Consider the following 26,497-nt stretch of genomic DNA (forward strand, 5'->3'; position numbering starts at 1 on the left):
AAACAAGTTAGAGGTTTTCTAGGTTTAGCGGGATGGTATAGAAGATTCATAGAAAACTTTTCGGACATAACTTATCCAATAACTGAGGTTTTGTCTACCAAACGCAAGTTTGGGTGGACCGAAGCTGCCCAATCAGCCTTTGAGAAAATTAAAGAACGTTTAATGAATGCTCCGGTTTTACAGAACCCGGATTTTTCAAAAAAAGTCTATGTTCATTGCGACGCCAGCGATTACGGGAGAGGTGCTGTTTTAATACAGCTAGGTAGTGAAGGAAACGAACGTCCAATAGCCTTTATGTCAAAGAAATTAAACTCTGCTCAAAGGAACTATAGCGTTACGGAGCGTGAGTGTTTGGCAGCAATAGAAGCAATAGAACGTTTTAGGTGTTACATAGAAATGCAAGAATTTGAAATTATTACAGACCACTCTAGTCTCGTGTGGCTTATGAGGCAACCAAAGTTAAATGGCCGCTTGGCAAGGTGGGCGCCTAAGCTGCAGAGTTATACATTTTCCGTTAGCCATAGAAAAGGAAAGGATAATATAGTTCCCGATGCATTGTCTAGAATGCATTGTGAAGAGCTGTTTTAGTTAGAGATTGAATCAGAAATCGCTCTGGATTCTGTTTACTTTTCTAGTGAAGAATACCAAGCCTTAAAATCAAAGATTTCTGAAAACCAAGAGAAGTTTCCGGATATTAGGGTTGTAGATAAATTTGTTTACATACGTACAAAGCACTCAGATGGTACGCCTGTCACCGAAGAATGCCCTTGGGAGCTGTGGATCCCTAGTGAACTTCGTAAAGAAATCATGTCGCGTGCTCACGACCATATTATTTCTTCTCACGGCGGGATTCATAAGACGCTGGATCTTATACGCCGCAAGTTCTATTGGCCAGGATTAGTTTGAGATGTTAAAACCTACGTAGGCAATTGTGAAGTATGCAAATAGACCAAAGCTCCAAATGTTATATTGCGACCACCAATGGGAAATCAAGTTAGTACTGATCGTCCTTTTCAAAGAATTTATGTAGACATTTTGGGACCTTATCCCCGTAGCAAAGCAGGTCATATCGGACTCTTAATTGTGCTGGATCACATGTCCAAATTCCACTGGCTGTGTCCGCTAAAAAAATGTACGTCTTCAGCTATAATTGAATTCCTACAAAAACACATTTTTCATACATATGGAGTACCAGAAACTCTTCTCAGTGACAATGGGTCACAGTTCAAATCCAACGATTTTGAAGCATTTCTCACGGAGTATGGAGTTAGACATGTATATACAGCGCTTTATTCGCCACAAGCGAATGCTTCAGAACGTGTGAACCGTACATTGATCGCTGCCATTAGAGCCTATTGAAAGGATGACACAGGGAATGTGACACCAATTTAACCTTTATCAGTTGTGCGCTTCGTAACACAATGCATCAGTCCTTAAAATGCTCACCATACCACGCGTTATATGGACTCGATATGATCACTCATGGGTCATCATATGAATTGTTACGCAAAGCGCATGCGCTAGATGAACCTTGCATACGACTATCTAGATACGATATATTATCCCTTGGCCGTGCCAAGTTGAAGAAAAATTTAACGAATGCCTATCATTGTAATGAAAGACAATACAATCTACGAGCCAAACCTGTATCATTTAGAGTAGGACAAGAAGTATTCCGTCGTAATTTTGCACAAAGTAATTTCGAGAAGAATTTCAATGCAAAATTAAGTAAAGCTTTTTTAAAAGCGAGAGTTCGCGAGAAGCTGGGTAACTCTTACTACGTCTTAGAAAATTTGCAAGGGAAGATCGTGGGAACATTTCATGCCAAAGATATCAAAGTTTGATCGCCCCTTTTTCAGTCTAATTCACCGATTCACCGACTTAAAATAATTTCCAGCGTATTAACGCAAGATCATCTTAGTTTCCAATTTTAATAGAGTAGAGTTTCGTTCAATTGTATTTCCATATGGCGGAAGTCATATGTTATGCCAGAAAACCGAAGGAAAACCGGCTTGGCTTAAGTTTTGCAGACCGACAATCCTTCTTTTGGATTCGTTTCTCACCTAAGTCGGACGTCTTTAAAAAACATAAGCCTTTGGACCATAATTGGTAAGTAAGAATTTACTAAATATAAAAGTAAAGTTTTTTTATATACCATTCTGTGTATACATAAAAAAAAAAAAAAGCAAAGATTAAATATAAATGCTTTGTTATAATTGCATTGAAATATGTAGCACATCCATCTTCAATTAAATTCCTCCACTAGTTGATAAAAAATGTTAAACTAGGCCAAATCTAAAAATTCAAACTAAATCATTTCACCCAATTTATCGAAAGGTATATCCGAGTATAGATACACCGATCGGGTACAGTGTTACTCTCTCACCACAATTTACAACGTTTTTCATGAGGTGGTTGAGGTAATAAAGGAGACCAACAAAGCGGTCAAACGATATAAACCACGCGGACGGAAACATGGCAGCAGAGCACACAAAGTGTTGAAGAAAAAATATATTTAGTGCGGAAAATAATAAAATGTGTAGTTAATTAAATAATCTAGAAACTTTGAAGTAAAAGAGTGGTGTAGCCATCATTCAGAACAAGGCTAACTATATAAAAATTAAAGAAATAAAAATTCGGAAGTAAATTTTGTATCAAACAAAAAAAAGAAAGTTTTAAAAGTATTTAGCGACTCGATTAAATTGTTCCTAGTGTAGAAACAAAAATAGAAAGTTCGCAAAAAAAAAAATATGTCTCCCTGACTCAAAAAAAAAAAATAAAAAATTTATATATATATATATAGATATATATATATGAGACAAAAAAAAATATATGAAAATTAGTTGAAGTCATCACGTATGTAAATACTTGCAAAGTTGGCAACAACATACATTACGAAGCAAATATAAAAAAGATAAAAGGAAATAACAAAATCAGACTAAATTTGTACATAAATAATTGTATACAATGCGAATATACCAACGGTACAGTTTTTTTTAGAGTAAAGTAAAAAATTATTTATATACAGTAGTACAAAATCCATTGTAAAGAAATGAGGAAATATTAGTTTATGTACGAGAAGAACGGTCTCTTGATGTGTAAGTGTAGTAATATTTGAAGCTGAAAATAGTAAGTGCTATTAAATGTTGTTTTATATAATAAACAGGCGACAAGAAACCAAAGAAAAAGGTTTAAAAAGGTGCGGTTAATTCACTATACAAAAAAATACACATATTTACGATATCGGTCATAAAACAAAAAAAAAGGGAGTTAATAAGAATTTAGTTGCGGCAAAATTTCAGACACCCTAATATTACTTACGCGGTTTCTTACCACTCATCATACTTACATATATACATACATACATGGTTTGTCAAAAATAAATGGAGATCAACACACATACATGGAAGCGCTTTCATCGTGGGCTGTAGCAGTAATTCAAAATGTAAGTCAACCTTTAGTAAATTAATTTTTTCTCTTTGATTGTGTTTGGTATTTCATTACTCAGAGAGTGCGTTATGTTAGCATGGTTGTAGAGGTGAGTTAGTTTGATCAAAAAGTTTCAAGTGAACTCTTTCGTTAGACATTTAAAAAGAGTTACATTTTAACATTTTGGTTGGATAGAGTTTGAAGAAAAAAAAAAATGTTCGAAGTTGAAGTACAAATGTTGCGATATCACTAACATTATTGCTGTCTGCTAATGTGAAATAACAACCACACATGCATTATAATTTATTTCCCGAATTTAATATGGATTTTACATTGGTCATCTCTGTAAAAATTTATGTATGAGAAGGTGGGTGACCGTGATGTTACATGAACATGCACATAGATAGATTACGTGGTGCACCTTTAACAGCGTTGCAAGTAAAGCTTTAATTTTGTACATTTTTTTTTCATATTGTAACGAATTTGCTGAAAATCCTCTTATTTGCAATCCTCTGCTAAGTTCGAATCACTAAACTGTTGAATAAATAACTCCAATATTGAATAATGGAAAAATGGCCTTTATTAAAGTACTTCACAATAACACTTATACTTTGCTACTCGCTGGCTTAATAACAAAACTGATTGATAACTCAAATGAAACTCTACTATTGGCCGCCAGATCGCGTGCTTAATCAAACTGATTGATAGCTCAACTCAAACTGAATTACTTCTTACTCGCCTGCCCCGCTTTTATCGTTTACGCTGCATACTTCTAGGCTCTTCGATTTCCAGAACTTACTAGTTAGTTTCGGCTACAAAATCGCCAGCCACAACTACGTGCACAAATTATTGCTCTCTCTTGTGACAACTCAGATAAGACATATGCATGTGTTTGTGCATTGCCGCTCCGCTGCCCGTATACGTACATATGTGTAGACGCAATTATTTATTCGTTTATGTAGATACATAAAGATTGAATTATTGATGTGAATGTTTGTAGTTTACAGTCTCTCGCGCGCACTTAGGCGTATAGGTAAATGCTGTGTGTGACATCTCTCAGCTGCCTTATACATATATGTGTATACATGATTTGATTATTGACGTAAATATCGCTTAGCATGGCCTTAGTGATGGTATAGCTTAGTGATGCTAATATCCGTGACAATATCGTTAACGCACGATAACAGTGTTTGTACAAATATTTTTAAGCCTCCTATAAAACAACATTAGTAGCATAAAACTGGGCAAATAAGCTTTAAAAAAAGGAGGAGGTTTCAATCCTTTTAATTTTAAGGTTATGCGAGTTCCACACAGAAGCTTTCTTATATCATAACATTTTTTTAAGAAACAATTAAATTTTCCATCTTTTTACATACAACCATTAGCTTCATCAGCTGCTACACGGTAAAATTTCATATTTCTTTTATATATACAAAAAATACGTCAAATGGAAAATTGTTTTTTTTTTTTTTTGGACTTTGTGAACAATTTTAATAGAACGCAGGTGTAGTTATGTATAGACAGCACACCTGAGCGTAAAGGTACTGGTTTTATTTAAAAGCCGTTTTATCTTGTGCTGCCAATGCTGCAGGAGTTCAACTGCAGATATTTACTTTTTCAGCTTTTTATTAAATATTGAAAATAATAAATCTTTAACTTTCATTTGTTGTTAGAAAAAACAATAAAGCTCTAAGCACCAATCTAAGTTGACTAGATTTGGTATTCCATTAGGCATTCAATATTGCGCTGATTAAGTCATCAGAAATCTATATTTTTGTGTGAGGAATTAAGCTCAATAAGAGCCTTGATATAGAAAAGCTGGTTTATGACGTCGCAAGCTGTCTGTGTGAAATTGCGATTAGGTTAAACATATACATGTAAAATTTAGGACGTATAAGTTACCACTACATACAAATTTTTATGATTTAAATAAAATGTATTGATTATGTGAATGAAGTGAAATCCAATATGATCGAGTAAATTTAATCGTGGTGGTAACCAAGTAAAAGGGTAAGTGATCCTCACATAGTGACATTAACAAAATTTCATGTGCAGATTTGAATGTCAATGTAGGGAGGATATAGAAGCACGAGCGCCCCGACATCTAGGCAGCTCATTTTTAGGGGAAGGAATTTTTTAGCCATGAGATAGTATCGCCTTTATTAACAGCAGAGTTTTATTTTTTTTTGTTCGTTAGTGGGAAATTAGTGCACCAAATAAATTTTTTTGTGATAAATAAACAGGGACTCTGAAACAAAATGTAATGGGGTCTGGTGCTGTGAGGAAAGGTCGCGAATTTGATACCCATATCGTGCAAACACATTATAGAGTCACCCCTGGACCACCTATATGGAGATATCTGGAAAAAGAGTCCACATATAGAACTACCACTCCACTCCCTTTTAAAATACTCATTAACACCATTCATTTCATACCCATATCGTACAAACACATTCTAGAGTCACCCCTGGTCCACCTTTAGAACTATGGCCGACTCCCTTTTAAAATACTCTTTAACACCTTCCATTTGATACCCATGTCATACAAACACATTCCAGGGTTACCCTAGGTTCATTTTCCTTCATGGTGATTTTCCCTTATTTTGTCTCCAAAGCTCTCAGCTGAGTATGTAATGTTCGGTTACACCCGGACTTAGCCTTCCTTACTTGTTCTAGTTTATTTCTGTGGTACTTGTTCTGAAAAGAGTGCTCGGACATCTCTGCCAGACCCCGGTTTCCCGCCTCAGGTTTAAACACACAGAAGGACGAGTCACTACTACATGCAAAGTATTTTATAAGGTGGAAGGAGGACTTACATTTACAGTCCTTTGCTGATTCAGCCGGATTCCTAACATAAAAGTCTACCGGCATTCCACAAGCAAAGAACAACATGAGGTGGAATGGAGACGGACAATAAGATTGGTTTTGGACACTACTAATACTCTGACTTTGGTTATGGAACGAACCACGTATATTTGTATCATAGGATGGAGGTTTAGAGATGCCGCGCGCAGAGGCGGGACCGGGCTTCATCTTATTTGCCCCTAACAAGTCCCTATTGTAAGCTGCGATCTTCACTTCCCCATCAGTACCTGCATTCCACATCCTATCATTACCTTCTAGCTCAGTAACTTTAAAACGGGCCCTCTTCTCCTTCATGAGCTTTTCAGCGCGCTTATGTTGATACTACCAACTGTTTTGGTTTTATTTATAAATTTCTATATTCGGGTTTTCAGTCGAAATAATAAGAAAAACACCTTTGTTGTTTAATTGCCGACGTTTCGTCCGTTTATTGTGGTATTCTTCACAACGCGCTTACATTCGTGCTTCAGCTCGGCTAGGGTTGATAATTTTGTGGCAAAAGTTAGGTTTGCCAAGAACGGCTTTAGGCTTCCCTTTATTATATTTACTAACTCGGGCTCTGGAATCCTGGCTCTTAAGCGGAAAGTGAGATCTAGGATATCGGCATAGAATTCATCGAAACTATCTTGGGGGAGTTGCTTCCGCTCCATGATCTCACGAATCACCTCATAGTCCGAATCCGCCGGTTTGAATTGGGCTAAAAGTTCCGTTTTTAGGCGAGAGTAGTCGAAGCTTGGGTCATCTGCGTTGTCTTCCAAGACTTTCCAGTACCATTTGAGGGCCGAGCCCGTCACTTAACAGTGAAAATCTGCAAGTATCTGCTCGTAAGTCAACTGGTACTGCAATCTTATTCTCTCTACACTAAAAACGAAACTTTCGACCGCTATTCCCTTCGGCGAGCCATCAAACTTAATAACCCACTTAAGCAGGTCGACCCTTTTTCTGCCATAACTGTCCCTGGCCCTATACCCCCGTTGTTGTGCGTCACTGCTAGTTTCCTTAATTTGCTTATCATATCTTCGCCCTGGTGTTGAGGTAGGTGCTGGTGGGCGTGGTGCTGATGGAGCATGCAACAACGTCTTTACGTCTGCCACCCTGTTACTAAGCCGCGACACATCGCCCCTCATTTTCCGGAATTCGTCCATTGCCTCCAGGACTATTTGGTTTTGTTGCGAAATTGTCTCCATGATGGCGTTTAAGTTGTCAACACGATCAGCTGGCTGTGTCTGTCTGGAGTCTGGTCGTCTCTCCTGTCCGGTATTTCCAGGTGGCCTCCGCGGTATGGCACCTCCGTATGCTCCTCCAGTTGCCGACTCTTCGACTGGGTCAGACATGTCTAGCATGGATAAATTGCAGGAGAAACTTAGCGAATACTCGGCACGACAGTGTTCGTTACAGCAAACTCTTTTCTTCCCTGTTCCCTAGGCTCTAAATTCCCGAAAATCCTAGCAGAACAACGGTTAAGGAAATCGGTCGGCAGGAAGTCTACTGGTACCTCTATACCCGTGTCCATCTGTGAGAATATATAACCGGCTACTTGGCTTTCGAGTGCCCTCGTAATGCTGCGTGTGACGGGCCTGAATCTGTTGCAACTGAAAATCCCTATTTCTGGCCTTGGTATTTCCCCTTGGTATTTGGTTCTTCTTCTTTTCCAGGTACCACGGGGTACGGTGCAGAAAAACGCAGCAAGATTTAAAAGTAAACAAAAACTATGGAAACTGGTCCAAACGAACCGGTGACGAGCAATAGTATACTAAGAAATTTGGAACACAAAATTAAAATAGAAGCAATTTGTTTCAGATATTATCTCCGAAAATTCCGAAAGCAAAAAAAAAAAACAATATAAAGAAAGGAAATAAAAGTATATAAAAAAATGGTGAAAGAGTTTTCGTTAAAATCTTCTCGAACCAAAAAAAAATTCAACAATAAACGTATGTACACAAATTAAAATTCAGTGTACAATTCAGGAAATGGTATTTTTATATGTAAATAATATAAGTGTGTATATGTGTAGAAAAAATTAGATATTTATATTTGCGAGTAGGTGTATGTGTGTGTTAATTTTTCTTAAAACTATGGAAATGCTAAAAGTTCAAAATTTCAAATATCCACTATAAAATCAAAAGGTGGTATTGATTTCAAAATTGGAAGAAATAAAATATATGACAAAAATAAAAAAAAACGGTGAAAACCACAACAGAAATTCAAACTCTTGGTTACTTAAAACACTCCTAATCTTATCTATCTTGATTCCCCGTAACCAAAACTCCATAAGTAAGATGAAAATCCTGCAAATTTAAAAAAAAAATAACTGAAAAAGACGGCAACAAAAATTCAGGTTTGTCTTTTCTATTTTTGAATTTTTAAGACCAACTTAACTTGAATGTTAGTTACAAAAGGTTGAGAAACAACAAAATTCTATAAAAATTTTGCGCAATTTAAAAATTTGATAAATCTCTATATCTTAAAGTTTGTGGTACATAGTGGTTAGTGTGATCGGTGTTGACCTCGCGAAGGAAACATTATTTAGATCGGTGTGGCTTTAGTCCGTTAGCATTCTGTCCAATGTCATGTCAGCTAAACCCCCCTTCAATCTCTAGTAAGGCACATCGCCGGGCAGAGTACTTACTCCAGCCGTGGCTGCCTAACACCTATCTCAAGCAAAAAAAAAAAAAACACCAGCTATGCCAAACAAGAAAACGTCTTGAACTGTGCTAGTCTCGACTTCGAATACCACCTTATCAAGACGCTAAAGTTGAAGAAAGGGAACTTCGAAGTCGGGCTAGCACTACCTACAGCTGAGAGCTTTGGAGACAAAATAAGGGAAAATGACCATTAACAAAATAAACCTAGGGTAACCCTGGAATGTGTTTGTATGACATGTGTATGAAATGAAAGGTGTTAATGATTATTTAAAACGTAGTGGGCCTTAGTTCTATAGGTGGACGCCTTTTCGAGATATCGCAATAAGGGTGGACCAGGGGTGACTATAGAATATGTTTGTACGATATGGGTATCAAATTAAAAGTATTAATGAGGGTTTTAAAAGGGAGTAGTCCTTAGTTGTATATGTGAAGGCGTTTTCGAGATATCGACCAAAATGTGGACCAGGGTGATCCAGAACCTCTTCTGTCGGGTACCGCTAATTTATTTATATATTTCATACCACGAACAGTATTCCTGCCAAGATTCCAAGGGCTTTTGTATTCGCCCTGCAGAACTTTTTCATTTTCTTCTTACAAAGTTTTTTCTAACGTTATATTTTACGTCAATAAACCAATCCAATTACCATGTCTCATCCCTTTTTTCATATTTGGTACAGAATTATAACATTTTTTTCATTTTTCGTAATTTTCGATATCGGAAAAGTGAGCGTGGTCATAGTCGAATTTCGGCCATATTTTATACCAAGATTAAGTGACTTCAGATAAGCACGTGAACTAAGTTTAGTTAAGATATATCGTTTTTTGCCGAGTTATCGTGTTAACGGCCGAGCGGAAGGACATACGATCGACTGTGTATAAAAACTGGGCGTGGCTTCAACCGATTTCGCCCATTTTCACAGAAAACAGTTATCGTCATAGAATTTATGTCCCACCAAATTTCACAAGGATTGGTGAATTTTTGTTCAACTTATGGCATTAAAAGTATTCTAGACGAATTAAAGGGCGGAGTTACGCCCATTTTGAATTTTCTTTTATCTTTGTATTTTGTTGCACCATACCATTGCTGGAGTCGAATGTTGACATAATTTACTTTTATACTGTAAAGATATTAAATTTTTTGTTAAAATTTGACTTAAATTTTTTTTTTTAAAGTGGGCGTGTTCGTCATCCGATTTTGCTAATTTCTATTTAGCACACATATAGGCGCCTACCAAATTTCATCATGATATCTTCAACGACTGCCAAATTACAGCTTCAAAACTTTTAAATTACTTCTTTTAAAAGTGGGCGGTGCCACGCTCATTGTCCAAAATGTTTCTAATTTTCTATTTTGTGTCATAAGGTCAACGCACCTACAAAGTTTCATCGCTTTAACCGTCTTTGGTAATGAATTATCGCACTTTTTCTGTTTTTCGAAATTTTCGATATCGAAAAAGTGGGCGTGGTTGTAGTCCGATTTCGTTCATTTTAATTAGCGATCTGAGATGAGCGCCCAGGAACATACGTACTAAATTTCATCAAAATACCTCAAAATTTACTCAAGTTATCCTGTTTACAGAGGGACGGACGGACGGACGGACATGGCTAAATGAATTTCTTTTTTCACCCAGATCATTTTGATATATGGAAGTCTATATCTATCTCGATTAGTTTATGCCGTTACTGATTACCGTTATGCGAACAAAGTTAATATACTCTGTGAGCTCTGCTCAGCTGAGTATAATTAGACAAGAATTAAAGAAATATAAAAAAAAATGTATAAACTTTCTACAATTCAAATGTGGGATTGATACAAATTTGAATTAAAATTGAGTTACACTGAAACTAGAATAAAGAAATGAAATTAAAAAAATTAAACCTCTTAATAGACCACCCTTTACCTATCTCACCTAGTATAATTCAAAAAGTGTCGTGAGTGTTTCCTAGCAATGATCCACTAATGTGTATAAGTTGTAATATCATAAAGTAAAAAATGTGTACAGAGAAACAATAAAAGAGAATAAACAAAATTTATGAATGTATATTACCAATCGTGGAAGTCACCACGCTCATCTACAGACTAGGAACTAAGGCTGGAGCGGCGGGCGGCTGAAAGTAAAAAAGAAAAGAAACAAATAGGAACAACAATCCCAGTGGATTTCCTACTCTATTATACTGAACTATGTGTCCACATGGGTTGGCATCTAATTTTCACCACAAGAAATTTTTTGTTCCTTTTTGAACAAAAAAACATGCGTATACACATTCGTAGCACTCGCGTAAATTAATAAGTAAAAGTGAAAAAAAAATTATTATAAAATTATTGTGTTCAACGTAAGAAATGAAATGGTGTTGTGAATTCAGCTTTGCCAAAAAGTAACAAGAAAACAAAACGCAATAAAAAAGGTAATTAAACAACTGTGCAAATTTGGTATTGCGTATTCTAGCAGACCCTAGTGGGCTGCAACTTGCACTTCGAGATTTCGAGAGTGCCTCAAATTCTACTAAGTTTATAATGTTAAACTTCCGAAGGATTATAAATAGAGCTTTCTTTTCTTTAAGAATCCGAAAAAACTTAAAAAAAGGACATGTGGCACTCGGGGACTGCCGCGGTAAAGCTATTGCATATTATCAAATTATGCAATTATAATATTTATGCAACATTTTGTTTTCTTTGATATTAATTCAAGTTTTGTCTTTGATATTAATTCAAGTTACACTTTTTAAGCGTGGTGACCGATAAGAAACTTTAACTTTAACTTTAACTTTAATTTCTTCTTTAACTTTAACTTTATGATAGAAATCCAATTTTATGTATTTGGGTTGTTGCTAACACCGAACCTTTTTCGAACGTTTCGAACCTTTTTTGACAAATATCCGTTACGGTTTTTTTTGATTTAGTCGCCAAGCCCGCGATAAAATCTGTGCAATAGCTTAAAAATCTAAGAAAAGAAACAAACAAAAAAACTCAAATAGTATAAGAAAATTAATGCCAAAAATTCGGTGTAGCTAGCAGATAAAATAACAGAAATTCGTGTAAAGGTGAGAAAAAGTTATAAATATGTAGAAAAAGTTTCTATACAATAAAGTAAAAAAATTATAACAATATTTAAAAGATATAAAGAGTTGAAGCTGGCGAACTTGTGTCGGTCGCCCCGTGTTGAGTTGGTGATGTGGTTGAAATGTAGTGCGCAGCGCACTCTCCCTATTAGCGATCTACAGCCAGTCGCTCACTTGCTCACTTACGTGGTGTTGCCAATCCAAATTAGCACTGATAAGATTTGATGCGAAGACATGAATGTGATGGAATGGGGTGTGATATTATATGCTGTGATGTGATGTCGTTTGATGGTGTTGTGTCGTGCCACCTTTTTTCGTTCTTACCCGATGGGTTGTATAAATTGGTGGTAAGTGTCGCAGTGGCGTGGATCCACCTCTGACTGCATTCTGTTTATACCTAGTCATGTTTGTGCTTACCGTGTTCTTTGGAGTAGTTATTTATTTTGGTATTTGGTGATGTTGTTTTCTGTGGGTGATTTGTAGTATTTATGTGTATTACAGGTGGTGTGTTAGAGGTGGTTGGTGTTGCCTGGTGTTGCTAATGTTGCGTGGTTTTGTGACGTACTTGCTTGGCTTTTGAAAAGTTGTTGATATAGGATGTTGCAGTGATATTACCAGGTTTTTTTATTAATCTTGCGTGCCTTTGGTTGTATTTGTTATGAATCGAGCCGCTGTTGTTTTATTTAATGTGATTATATGCCGCTGGTGTTGGGTTGCTGTGGTGTGTGTGGTTGTATGTTTTGAGTGCGTTTTGGTGTTTTTTTATGAGATTCTGGTGTTTTGCTGAATGCGATCGTATGTTGATGTGTTCTGGGTTGGATTCATGCAATTGTTGTAGGTTGTGGTTGTTACCGTTGGGTGCCTGGCACCAGTGATGTTAATGTTTTGGTGGTGTTATCGTAGGTATTATGGAGTGGCTCAGTTGGTTGCCGGGTGGTTTATATGTATGCGTGTACCTGATGTGTGTATTGTTAGCTGTCGTATTCCGTGCTTTTTCTGTGACTGTGTATGGTGGTTGATATCTGGTATGGGAAGCTAAGCGCCGATGGCGTTGGTGGATGAAGCCGCAGTTTTGTTGTGATGTGTGGCGTTTATCTAGGAGAAAAGAAACAGAAAAACTATAAGCAATCACTAAGGGTTTGTTAGGGGCTTTCGCATTTCATAAAAAATTTAAAAAAAATAAATTAATAATTTTGGTTTTTGGCTTCACTTACCGTTGTTGATGTTGATGGATTGGTGGGTTCGGATGCCTGGTGTTTATTTTGGTTGCTGCATCTTTTTGGTTTTTATACCTTTCATGAACATGAAATGGTATATTAACTTTGGTCCGATGTTTGTAATGTTGAGAAATATAGAAGATAGACTCGCCATTAAGTATACCGAATTGATCAGGGCGACGAACTGAGTTGATATAGCCATGTCCGTCTGTCCGCCCGTCTGTCTGTTTGAACGCAAACTACTCCCTCAAATTTTGCGATATCTCAATGAAATTTGGCACAAGGATGTATTTTTGTATTATATTAGACATTTGTCGGATCCGGTAGGATCGGACCACTATAACATATATCTCCCATACAACCGATCGTTCAGATAAGACGATTTTGGTCATTCCTGCCGCAATTTAGAAAGTATAACCGTGAAACTCGGTGATATATATTCTAATGTACAATAGAAGATTTTCTGAAAAAATCACTTTGATCGGAGCTATATATGGTATATATCCCATACAACCGATCGTTCAGATAGAAAGATTTTTGGCAATTTCTCCCTTAATTTAGAAAGTATAAACGTGAAACTCGGTGATATATATTTTAATATATCATAGAAGATTTTCTGGAAAAATCACTTTGATCGGAGCTATATATAGTATATATCCCATACAACCGATCGTTCAGATAGAAAGATTTTTGGCCGTTTCTCCCTTAGTTTCCAATATAAAAACGTGAAACTTGGTGATATATATTCTACTATATCATAGAAGATTTCCTTTAAAAATAATTTCGATCGGAGCTATATATAATATATATCCTAAACAACCGATCGTTCAGATAAGGGGGTTTTTGCCATTTTTTATTTTATATTTATCTTAAAAATCGTTCAGGTATGTACATCTGATTACTATATATTTCTTATCTTATACATCCGATTATACTCGGATAGTATTAATAATAATTATTTGGAGATTACGAACGGGATAAGATTATTGTTCAGCCACATTCATGAAAGGTATGAAGTCTTCGTCACAGCCGAAGACAGTCCCGTCCTTACTTGTTTTTTTTTTTTTTTGTTATATTTTTCTTTGCACTAAGCCGTTTCTTTTTAAAAACGGTAACTTTGTTTAACTTGGATCACTTTCACTGCTCTCGCGATTTTAACTGCACGGCACTACGGTTGACTATTTTTGAAAGCCGAGACTGCAGTAGCCCCCTTTTATAGACAATCTCTGCCCTGTTGCAGCTACCGTTTTGCCTTATAGTTTGCAGTTAAACCAGCTTACTAAAAACATTCAAAAATCCTTTTAGGCGTCGAACATGTTGCGTTCAACTCTCCACACACACACGTCCCCACGTAGTACAAAGGCGGTTTACGATTGTTGGCACGGTTATCTGCAAATACAGGGGCGCTTGCGCTAATAGGTGCACAGGGGCGTGGTTAGTCGGAAGGCTGTCGTTACAGTACATTTATATATATATCATAGAACCGATTTTTCAGATAAGGAACTTTTCGTAATTTCTGCCCCTTTTTTCACAGCTAGAAGCTTCAAATTCCAACAATTGCTTACGTATATAGTATATATTGTTGTGTAAAAAAATCATAGATATCGGTGGTATATATAGTATATACCCCATATAAACTGTAATTTCTGCCCCATTTTTTACGCCTAAATAAATAATAAATGTAAGGCGCGATAACCTCCGAAGAGATCTTAGGCCGAGCTTCTCTTCCAATTTGCGACGTGCTCCTCTTGATTTTCCCTAGAAATTGGCCGGACGGGACCTGCACGTTTTATGCCGACTCCCAAAGACATCTGCAAGGCAGATGAGTTTTCACTGAGAGCTTCTCATGGCAGAAATACACTCGGAGCGCTTGCCAAGCACTGCCGAGGGGCGACCCCGCTTAGAAAAAATGTCTTCTAACTGAAAAACGTTATTTCTAAAATTTTGATGTTGCTTTGCCCGGGGTGCGAACCCAGGGCATACGGTGTGGCAGGCGGAGCACGCTACCATCACACCACAGTTGCCGCCTAGAAGCTTCAAATTTCATCAAATACTTACGTTTACCTCATGTATTGTTGAAATAAGTGATTTGTGGTCACAGATTTTACATGCAGACCACAAAAAACGTGAAACTTTGCATCCTCACACAAAGTTTCTACCTATTTTTATAACTTTCATGAAAATGAAATGGTATATCAACTTCGTCACGATTCTCAAAATTGTAAGTCCTTGAAGGAAAATAGATAGACCCACCATTAAATATACCGAAATTATCAGGATGAAGAGCTGAGTTGATTTAGCCATGCCCGTCTGTCTGTTTGTATGCAAACTAGTCCCTCAATTTTTAAGATATCTTAATGAAATTTGGTGAGCAGGTATATTTATGTGTCCGATTGGACTTTTGTCGGAACCGGCCGGATCGTACCATTGTAGCATATATACCCCATATAACCGGTTTTTCAGAAAATAAAATGTTTGTCATATCTTCCTCAATTTATCACATTGAAGCTTCAAACTTCACCAAATGCTTTCGTCTATTGTATATAATATCGTCTGAAAAATTGGATAAGATCGGTCGTATATATAGCATATAGCCCCCACCACCGATTGTTCAGATAAGCAGCTTTTCGTGATTACTGCCTCATTTTAACAAATTTCAGCGATTGCTTACGTATAGAGCACTAATTGTTGTCTGACAAAATTGTATAGATCGGCGATATATATAGTATATATCTCATACAACCGATTGTTCAGATAAGAAACTTTTCGTAATTTCTGCCTAATTTTCACAGCTAGAAGATTCAAATTTCACCAAATGCTTTCGTATAGAGCATTCATTTTTGTCTGAAAAAATTGTATAGATCGGTGGTATATCTTATATATAACAAGTAAGGAAGGCTAAGTTCGGGTGTAACATTACATACTCAGCTGAGAGCTTTGGAGACAAAATAAGGGAAAATCACCATGTAGGAAAATGAACCTAGGGTAACCCTGGAATGTGTTTGTATGACATGGGTATCAAATGGAAGGAATTAAAGAGTATTTTAAAAGGGAGTCGAACATAGTTCTAAAGGTGGACTAGGGGTGACTCTAGAATGTGTTTGTACGATATGGGTATGAAATGAATGGTGTTAATGAGTAGGCCTTAGTGGGCCTTAGTTTTATATGTGGACGCTTTTTCCAGATATCGCCATATAGGTGGACCAGGGGTGACTCTATAATGTGTTTGTACGATATGGATATCAAATTAAAGGTATTAATGAGGGTTTTAAAAGAAAGTGGTCCTTAGTTGTATATGTGACGGCGTTTTCGAGATATCGACCAAAATGTGGACCGGGGTGACCCAGAACATCATCTGTCGGGTACCGCTAATTTATTTATATATGTAATACCCCGAACAGTATTCCTGCCAAGATTCCAAGGGCTTTTGATTGCGCCCTGCAGAACTTTTTCATTTTTTTCTACTTAATATGGTAGGTGTCACACCCACTTTACAAAGTTTTTTCTAAAGTTATTTTTTGCGTCAATAAACCAATCAAATTACCATGTTTCATCCCTTTTTTCATATTTGGTATAGAAATATGGCATTTTTTAATTTTTCGTAATTTTCGATTTCGAAAAGTGGGCGCGGTTATATTCGGATTTCGGCCATTTTTTGTACCAAGATAAAGTGAGTTCAGATAAGTACGCGAACTGAGTTTAGTAAAGATATATCGGTTTTTGCTCAAGTTATCGTTTTAACGACCGAGCGAAAGGACAGACGGTCGACTGTGTATAAAAACTGGGCGTGGCTTCAACCGATTTCGCCCATTTTCACAGAAAGCCGTTACCGTCATAGGGTCTATGCCTCTACCAAATTTCAGAAGGATTGGTAAATTTTTGTTCGACTTATGGCCTTCAAATTATTCTAGACAAACTAAATGAAAAAGGGCGGAACCACGACCATTTTGAAATTTTCTTTTATTTTTGTATTTTGTTGCACCATATTATTACTGGAGTTGAATGTGGACATAATTTACTAATATACAGTAAAGATATTCAATTTTTTGTTAAAATTTGACTTAACAATTTTTATACTCAGTTGAGCAGAGCTCACAGAGTATATTAAGTTTGATTGGATAACGGTTGGTTGTACATATTTAAAGGAATCGAGACAGATATAGACTTCCATATATCAAAATAATCAGGATCGAAAAAAAATTTGATTGAGCCATGTCCGTCCGTCCGTCCGTCCGTCCGTCCGTCCGTCCGTCCGTTAACACGATAACTTGAGTAAATTTTGAGGTATCTTGATGAAATTTGGTATGTAGATTCCTGGGCACTCATCTCAGATCGCTATTTAAAATGAACGATATCGGACTATAACCACGCCCGCTTTTTCGATATCGAAAATTTCGAAAAACAGAAAAAATGCGATAATTCATTGCCAAAGGCGGTTAAAGCGATGAAACTTGGCAGATGGGTTGACATTATGACACGGAATAGAAAACTAGTAAGATTTTGGACAATGGGCGTGGCACCGTCCACTTTTACAAGAAGGTAATTTAAAAGTTTTGCAAGCCGTAATTTGGCAGTCGTTGAAGATATCATGACGAAATTTGGCAGGAACGCTACTACTATTACTATATATGTGCTAAATAAAAATTAGCGAAATTGGATGAAGAACACGCCCACTTTTTAAAAAAAATTTTTTTTAAATTCAAATTTTAACAAAAAATTTAATATATTTACTGTATATAAGTAAATTAAGTCAAAATTCAACTCCTGTAATGATATGATGCAACAGAATACAAAAATAAAAGAAAATTTCAAAATGAGCTTGGCTCCGCCCAGTTTCATTTAGTTTGTCTAGAATACTTTTAATGCCATAAGTCCAACAAAGATTTACCAATCCTTCTCAAATTTGGTAGGGACATAGATTCTATGACGGTAACTGTTCTCTGTGAAAATGGGGCGAAATCGGTGGAAGCCACGCCCAGTTTTTATACACAGTCCACCGTCTGTCCTTCCGCTCGGCCGTTAACACAATAACTTGAGCAAACAACGATATATCTTTACTAAACTTAGCCCACCTACTTATCTGAACTCACTTTATCTTGGTATAAAAAATGGCCGAAATCCGACCATAACCACGCCCACTTTATCGATATCGAAAATTACGAAAAATGAAAAAAATGCCATAATTCTATACCAAATACGAAAAAGGGGATGAAACATGGTAACTGGATTGGTTTATTGACGCAAAATATAACTTTGGAAAAAACTTTGTAAAATGGGTGTGACACCTACCATATTAAGTAGAAGAAAATGAAAAAGTTCTACAAGGCGAAATCAACAGCCCTTGGAATCTTGGCAGGAATACTGTTAGTGGTATTGCATATATAAATAAATTAGCAGTACCCGACAGATGATTTTCTGGATCACCTGGTCCACATTTTGGTCGATATCGCGAGAACACTTTCACATATACATCTAAGGGCCACTCGCTTTTAAAACCCTCATTAATACCTTTAATTTGATATCCATATCGTACAAACACATTCTAGAGTCACCCCTGGCCCACCCTAATGGCGATATCTCGAAAAGGCGTCCACCTATAGACCTAATGCCCACTCCCTCTTAAAATGCTCAGTAACACCTTTCGTTTGATACCCATATCGTACAAACATTCTAGAGTCACCCTTGGTCCACCTTTATGGCGATATCTCGAAAAGGCGTCCACATATAGAATTAAGGATTACCCCCTTTTAAAATACTCATTACCACCTTCCATTTGATACCCATATCGTACAAACACATTCTAGAGTCACCCCTGGCCCACCCTATTGGCGATGTCTCGAAAAGGCCTCCACCTATAGACCTAATGCCCACTCCCTCTTAAAATGCTCAGTAACACCTTTCGTTTGATACCCATATCGTACAAACATTATAGAGTCACCCCTGGCCCACACTAATGGCGATATCTCGAAAAGACGTCCACCAATAGACCTAATGCCCACTCCCTCTTAAAATGCTCAGTAACATCTTTCGTTTGATACCCATATCGTACAAACATTCTAGAGTCACCCCTGGCCCACACTAATGGCGATATCTCGAAAAGACGTCCACCAATAGACCTAATGCCCACTCCCTCTTAAAATGCTCAGTAACACCTTTCGTTTGATACCCATATCGTACAAACACATTCTAGAGTCACCCCTGGCCCACCCTAATGACGATATCTCGAAAAGGCGTCCACTTATAGACCTAATGCCCACTCCCTCTTAAAATGCTCAGTAACACCTTTCGTTTGATACCAATATCGTACAAACATTCTAGAGTCACCCTTGGTCCATCTTTATGGCGATATCTCGAAAAGGCGTCCATCTATAGAACTAAGGATTACTCCCTTTTAAAATACTCATTACCATCTTTCATTTGATACCCATATCATACAAACACATTCTAGAGTCACCCCTGGCCCACCCTAATGGCGACATTTCAAAAAGGCGTCCACCTATAGACCTATTGCCCACTCCCTCTTAAAATGCTCAGTAACACTTTTCGTTTGATACCCATATCGTACAAACAAATTCTAGAGTCAGCCCTGGTCCACCTTTATGGCGATATCCCTAAATGGCGTCCATCCATAGAACTATGGCCTACTCTCTCTTAAAATACTCTTTAATACCTTCCATTTGATACACATGTCATACAACCACATTCCAGGGTTCCCTAGGTTCATTTTCCTACATGGTGATTTTCCTTATTTTGTCTCCATAGCTCTCAACTGAGTATGTAATGTTCGGTTGCACCCGAACTTAGCCTTCCCTACTTGTTTTTTTTTAAAGTGGGCGTATTCTTCATCTGACTTTTCTAATTTTTATTTAGCACATATATAGTAATAGTAGTAACGTTCCTGCCAAATTTCATCATGATATCTTCAATGATTGCCAAATTACAGCTTGCAAAACTTTTAAATTACTTTCTTTTAAAAGTGGGCGGTGCCACGCCCATTGTACAATATTTTACTAACTTTCTCTTCTGCGTCACAAGGTCAACCCACCTACCAAGTTTCATCGCTTTATCCGTCTTTGACAATGAATTATCGCAATTTTTCTGTTTGTCGAAATTTTCGATATCGAAAAAGTGGGCGTGGTTATAGTCCGATATCGTTCATTTTAAATAGGATCTGAGATGGGTGCCCAGGAACCTACATATCAAATTTCATCAAGATACCTAAAAATTTACTCAAGTTATCGTGTTCACGGACAGACGGACGGACGGACGGACGGACATTGGCTCAATCAAATATTTTTTCGATACTGATGATTTTGATATATGGAAGTCTATATCTATCTCGATTCCTTTATACCTGTACAACCAACCGTTATCCAATCAAAGTTAATATACTCTGTGAGCTCTGCTCAACTGAGTATAAAAAGAAAGCCTAAAATGTGTGTTAGTTTGTAGCCTTTGTTCGAAGAGATGCGCCTTTCGATTTTCTTCAAACTTTCACAAAAGTTGCGCATACCTGACGCGGTGTTTTGCAGGTAGGCTTGGTTGCGATCGACACACAGAGTCTCGAGATATAGGCCTGTTGAAGACATAATCCGATTTTCGGATTAAGTCCGCCCCCTCCGTCTGGCAACACCCGACCAGTGCGGCCAAACATAATCATGGCAGCTCAGCTGTGTCTGCTGCCGCGCTCACTCTCAATTTTCAGTTTCTAATAAACTACCGAATCGCCCACACGCATCGATCGTGCCCGCTGTGTTCGCACCGTCTATTTTATCGCCCGCCCGCCGTCGCGCAGTCTCTTATTTAAAGTTTCATTTCATTGAACATACTTAAAGTTCACGTTATATTATAAATCGGTTTCTATTTTGAAATTGAATATACGATTTTATACAAGTTAAAGTGCGCCTTTTATTTGCAAGTGGATAGATTTTAAAGATGGTCCTTCGTGGCCAAAACGCACTAGCGACCAAAAATAAAAAATGAGAAAAAAACACAAATGTAATAAAAACAAGTAAAACAAAAACAATTTGTACATAAAAATGCGTTTCGGTACGGCCACAAAACTATAAAAGTGCTTAACAAAAAAAAAAATAAAATTATTTGAAAAAAATTTAACAATAGTGCACATACAATTAACATACATTAAGGTGTGTGAAGAAAAGAAAAAATTTAGAAATCACAAAATTTGAGGAAAAAATTTACATACAAATTCAACACAAAAGTGAACATAACATCTGAAATACGAAAAAAGAAGGAAATGGAAAATTTTAGAAAAAGTAAAACCTAGAAGAAATAAGTAAGGAAGGTTAAGTTCGGGTGTAACCGAACATTACATACTCAGTTGAGAGCTGTGGAGACAAAGTGAGGGAAAATCACCATGTTGTAAAAAGAACCTAGGGTAACCCTGGAATGTGTTTGTATGACATTTGTACTAAATGGAAGGTATTAAAGAGTATTTTAAGAGGAAGTGGGCCATAGTTCTATAGATGGACGCCTTTTCGAGATATCGCCATAAAGGTGGACCAGGGGTGACTCTAGAATTTATTTTGTACGATATGGGTATCAAATAAAAGGTATTAATGAGTATTTTAAAAGGGCGTGGGCCTAAGTTCTATAGATGGACGCCTTTTCGAGATATCGCCATAAAGATGGACCAGGGGTGACTCTAGAATCTGTTTGTACGATATGAGTATCAAATGAAAGGTGTTAATGAGTATTTTAAGAGGGCGTGGGCCTTAGTTCTATATGTGGACGCCTTTTCGAGATATCGCCATAAAGGTGGACCAGGGGTGACTCTAGAATTTGTTTGTACTATATGGGTATCAAATGAAAGGTGTTAATGAGTATTTTAAAAGGGAGTGGGCCTTAGTTCTATAGGTGGATGCCTTTTCGGGATATCGCCATAAACGTGGACCTGGGGTGACTATAGAATGCGTTTGTACAATATGGGTATCAAATGAAAGGTGTTAATGAGTATTTTAAAAGGGCGTGTGCCTTGGTTCTATAGGTGGATGCCTTTTCGGGATATCGCCATAAACGTGGACCAGGGGTGACTGTAGAATGCGTTTGTACAATATGGGTATCAAATGAAAGGTGTTAATGAGTATTTTAAAAGGAAGTGGGCCTTAGTTCTATGGGTGGACGCTTTTTCGGGATATCGCCATAAACGTGGACCAGGGGTGACTCTAGAATGCGTTTGTACAACATGGTGATCAAATGGGAGGTGTTAATGAGTATTTTCAAAGGGCGTGGGCCTTAGTTCTATAGGTGGACGCCTTTTCGAGATATCGCCATAAAGGTGGACCAGGGGTGACTCTGGAATTTGTTTGTACGATATGGGTATCAAATGAAAGGTGTTAATGAGTATTTTAAAAGGGCGTGGGCCTTAGTTCTATAGGTGGACGCCTTTTCGAGATATCGCCATAAAGGTGGACCAGGGGTGACTCTAGAATTTGTTTGTACGATATGGGTATCAAATGAAAGGTGTTAATGAGTATTTTAAAAGGGCGTGGGCCTTAGTTCTATAGGTGGACGCCCTTTTCGAGATATCGCCATAAAGGTGGACCAGGGGTGACTCTAGAATTTGTTTGTACGATATGGGTATCAAATGAAAGGTGTTAATGAGTATTTTCAAAGGGCGTGGGCCTTAGTTCTATAGGTGGACGCCTTTTCGAGATATCGCCATAAAGGTGGATCAGGGGTGACTCTAGAATTTGTTTGTACGATATGGGTATCAAATGAAAGGTGTTAATGAGTATTTTCAAAGGGCGTGGGCCTTAGCTCTATAGGTGGACGCCTTTTCGAGATATCGCCATAAAGGTGGACCAGGGGTGACTCTAGAATTTGTTTTGTACGATATGGGTATCAAATGAAAGGTGTTAATGAGTATTTTAAAAGGGCGTGGGCCTTAGTTCTATAGGTGGACGCCTTTTCGAGATATCGCCATAAAGGTGGACCAGGGGTGACTCTAGAATTTGTTTGTACGATATGGGTATCAAATGAAAGGTGTTAATGAGTATTTTCAAAGGGCGTGGGCCTTAGTTCTATAGGTGGACGCCTTTTCGAGATATCGCCATAAAGGTGGACCAGGGGTGACTCTAGAATTTGTTTGTACGATATGGGTATCAAATGAAATGTGTTAATGAGTATTTTCAAAGGGCGTGGGCCTTAGTTCTATAGGTGGACGCCTTTTCGAGATATCGCCATAAAGGTGGACCAGGGGTGACTCTAGAATTTGTTTGTACGATATGGGTATCAAATGAAAGGTGTTAATGAGTATTTTAAAAGGGCGTGGGCCATAGTTCTATAGGTGGACGCCTTTTCAAGATATCGCCATAAAGGTGGACCAGGGGTGATTCTAGAATTTGTTTGTACGATATGGGTATCAAATGAAAGGTGTTAATGAGTATTTTAAAAGGGAGTGGGCCTTAGTTCTATAGGTGGATGCCTTTTCGAGATATCGCCATAAACGTGGACCAGGCGTGACTCTAGAATGTGTTTGTACGATATGGGTATCAAATTTAAGGTATTAATGAGGGTTTTAAAATGGAGGGGCCCTTAGTTGTATATGTGAAGGCGTTTTCGAAATATCGACCAAAATGTGGACCAGGGTGATCCAGAACATCATCTGTCGGGTACCGCTAATTTATTTATATATGTAATACCACGAACAGTATTCCTTCCAAGATTCCAAGGGCTTTTGATTTCGCCCTGCAAAACTTTTTCATTTTCTTCTACTTAATATGGTAGGCGTCACACCCATTTTACCAAGTTTTTTTCTATAGTTATATTTTGCGTCAATAGACCAATACAATTACCATGTTTCATCCCTTTTTTCGTATTTGGTATATAATTATCGTAATTTTCGATATCGAAAAAGTGGGCGTGGTCATAGTCGGATTTCGGCCATTTTTTACACCAATACGAAGTGAGTTCAGATAAGTATGTTAACTGAGTTTAGTAAAGATATATCGATTTTTGCTCAAGTTATCGTGTTAACGGCCGAGCGGAAGGACAGACGGTGGACTGTGTATAAAAACTGGGCGTGGCTGCAACCGATTTCGCCCTTTTTCACAGAAAACAGTTATCGTCCTAGAATCTAAGCCTCTACCAAATTTCACAAGGATTGGTAAATTTTTGTTCGACTTATGTCATTAAAAGTATCCTAGACAAATTAAATGAAAAAGAGCGGAGCCACGCCCATTTTGAAATTTTCTTTTATTTTTGAATTTTGTTGCAACATATCATTACTGGAGTTGAATGTTGACATAATTTACTTATATACTGTAAAGATACTAACTTTTCTTTTAAAATTTGAATTAAAAAAAATTTTTTTTTTAAAAAGTGGGCGTGGTCGTTCTCCGATTTTGCTAATTTTTATTAAGCAGATATACAGTAATAAGAGTAACGTTCCTGCCAAATTTCATCGCGATATCTTCAACGACTGCAAAATTACAGCTTGCAAAACTTCTAAATTACCTTCTTTTAAAAGTGGGCGGTGCCACGCCCATTGTCCAAAATTTTACTAGTTTTCTATTCTGCGTCATAACTTCAACTCACGTACCAAGTTTCATCGCTTAATCCGTAGTTGGTAATGAATTATCGCACTTTTTCGATTTTTCGAAATTTTCGATATCGAAAAAGTGGGCGTGGTTATTGTCCGATATCGTTCATTTTATATAGCGACCTGAGATGAGTGCCCAGGAACCTACATATCAAATTTCATCAAGATACCTCAAAATTTACTCAAGTTATCGTGTTAACGGACAGACGGACGGACGGACGGACGGACATGGCTCAATCGAATTTTTTTTCGATACTGATGATTTTGATATATGGAAATCTATATCTATCTCGATTCCTGTATACCTGTACAACCAACCGTTATCCAATCAAAGTTAATATACTCTGTGAGCTCTGCTCAACTGAGTATAAAAATTTTTAAGGAAAAATTGAGAAATCAAAAAAATATTTTAAAATTGATACAGAAAAGAAGCAAATATTAGGGTGGTGAAAAAAACGCAAATTTATACAAAAAGTGCAACAACAAAAAGTGTTACAAACAAAAACTATTTCAAATAAATTGGATAAAACATACAACATACAAGAAAAAGAAAAAATTTTACCTTAAGGTGTGCGAAAAAAAAAAAAATTTTAGAAATCAAAAATTTTAATAAGGAAAAGTGAAGTAAGAAAGAAATTAAAATCCTGGGAAAAAACAAAAGAAAAGATAAAAACTGAAAAATTTCAAAAAAAAACCAAAGGAAGATGAAAAGTGAAGATTTTTGAAAAAATATATAATATTTCTTTCACGAGAACACAAAAAAGAAAGAAAAAGTTGGGAAAACCGGAAACTCAACTAAAAGGGATAAAGTTTTGAGTAAAAAAATTATAAATAATAATAATAGAAAAAAAAATAAAATTGAGAAAAAATGTCTTTTTGTTTGGAAAACTTAACACACACACACACACACAACACCAAAGAAGATACAACAACACATCAACCACGAAGAGCACATTACATTAAAGGAACACAAACTACACACTTTTAAAAACTACTGTTACAGAAAAATGTCTGAGTAAGTACTCTTGTTACCCAAATATATTCCCCATATATATTCCCTCCGTCTAATGTACGGACCCGAAATCAAAAATTCCCTAATTTATATACACCTCCGATCTAAAGATCCGGACCCTGGGTATATAACCCACATCATATAGCCTAAAAGGCAAAAAACTAAGTTTTTCTACCCACTGGTACCAAAAAGTACAGTCCCTTCAAAAAAACCATATAAATTTTCAACAAATAAATTTGCATTCCCGTACCAACGGAAAATCCAGTGCCCGGTTCTATATACCCAAAAAGTTCGTTGCGCTAAATATCTACATAATTATAAAAATATATACGTATATATGTAATATATGTATATACCCACTTAGTTCGGTGATATCACCCGAGCTACATATTTTTCCAGTATGAAAAGCACCGCTGCCCAGTTTACCCTTATATACATATATTGCATAAAATATATTTTATAAAAAACCCATAGCAATGAACTTTGCCAAATTTATGTCACTTTTCGTAAAGTTTATTTTACCGGTGCACCCAATATTAATTTTGCATACAAACCTACAAGTATATGCACCCATAACACCCACACGCACTTGTATATCTTTTTGCATAAGCCAAAAACCCACCCTCTACAAAGTAAATGCATGACCATATGTAACTACATAATAGAAAGAAGCAACAAAGAAGATCATCGATCACATATTTGCATACATT

General features: G+C 36.9%; 1 pseudogene; it reads left to right on the forward strand.

Moving 5' to 3' along the window:
• Nucleotides 1–1,421: 1,421 nt before the first annotated feature.
• LOC137235275 (uncharacterized) overlaps nt 1,422–26,497 on the forward strand; it is a 55,443-nt pseudogene continuing 30,367 nt past the window's right edge.

Source organism: Eurosta solidaginis, chromosome X (assembly GCF_040869045.1).
Source record: "Eurosta solidaginis isolate ZX-2024a chromosome X, ASM4086904v1, whole genome shotgun sequence".
Taxonomy (NCBI): Eukaryota; Metazoa; Arthropoda; class Insecta; order Diptera; family Tephritidae; genus Eurosta; species Eurosta solidaginis.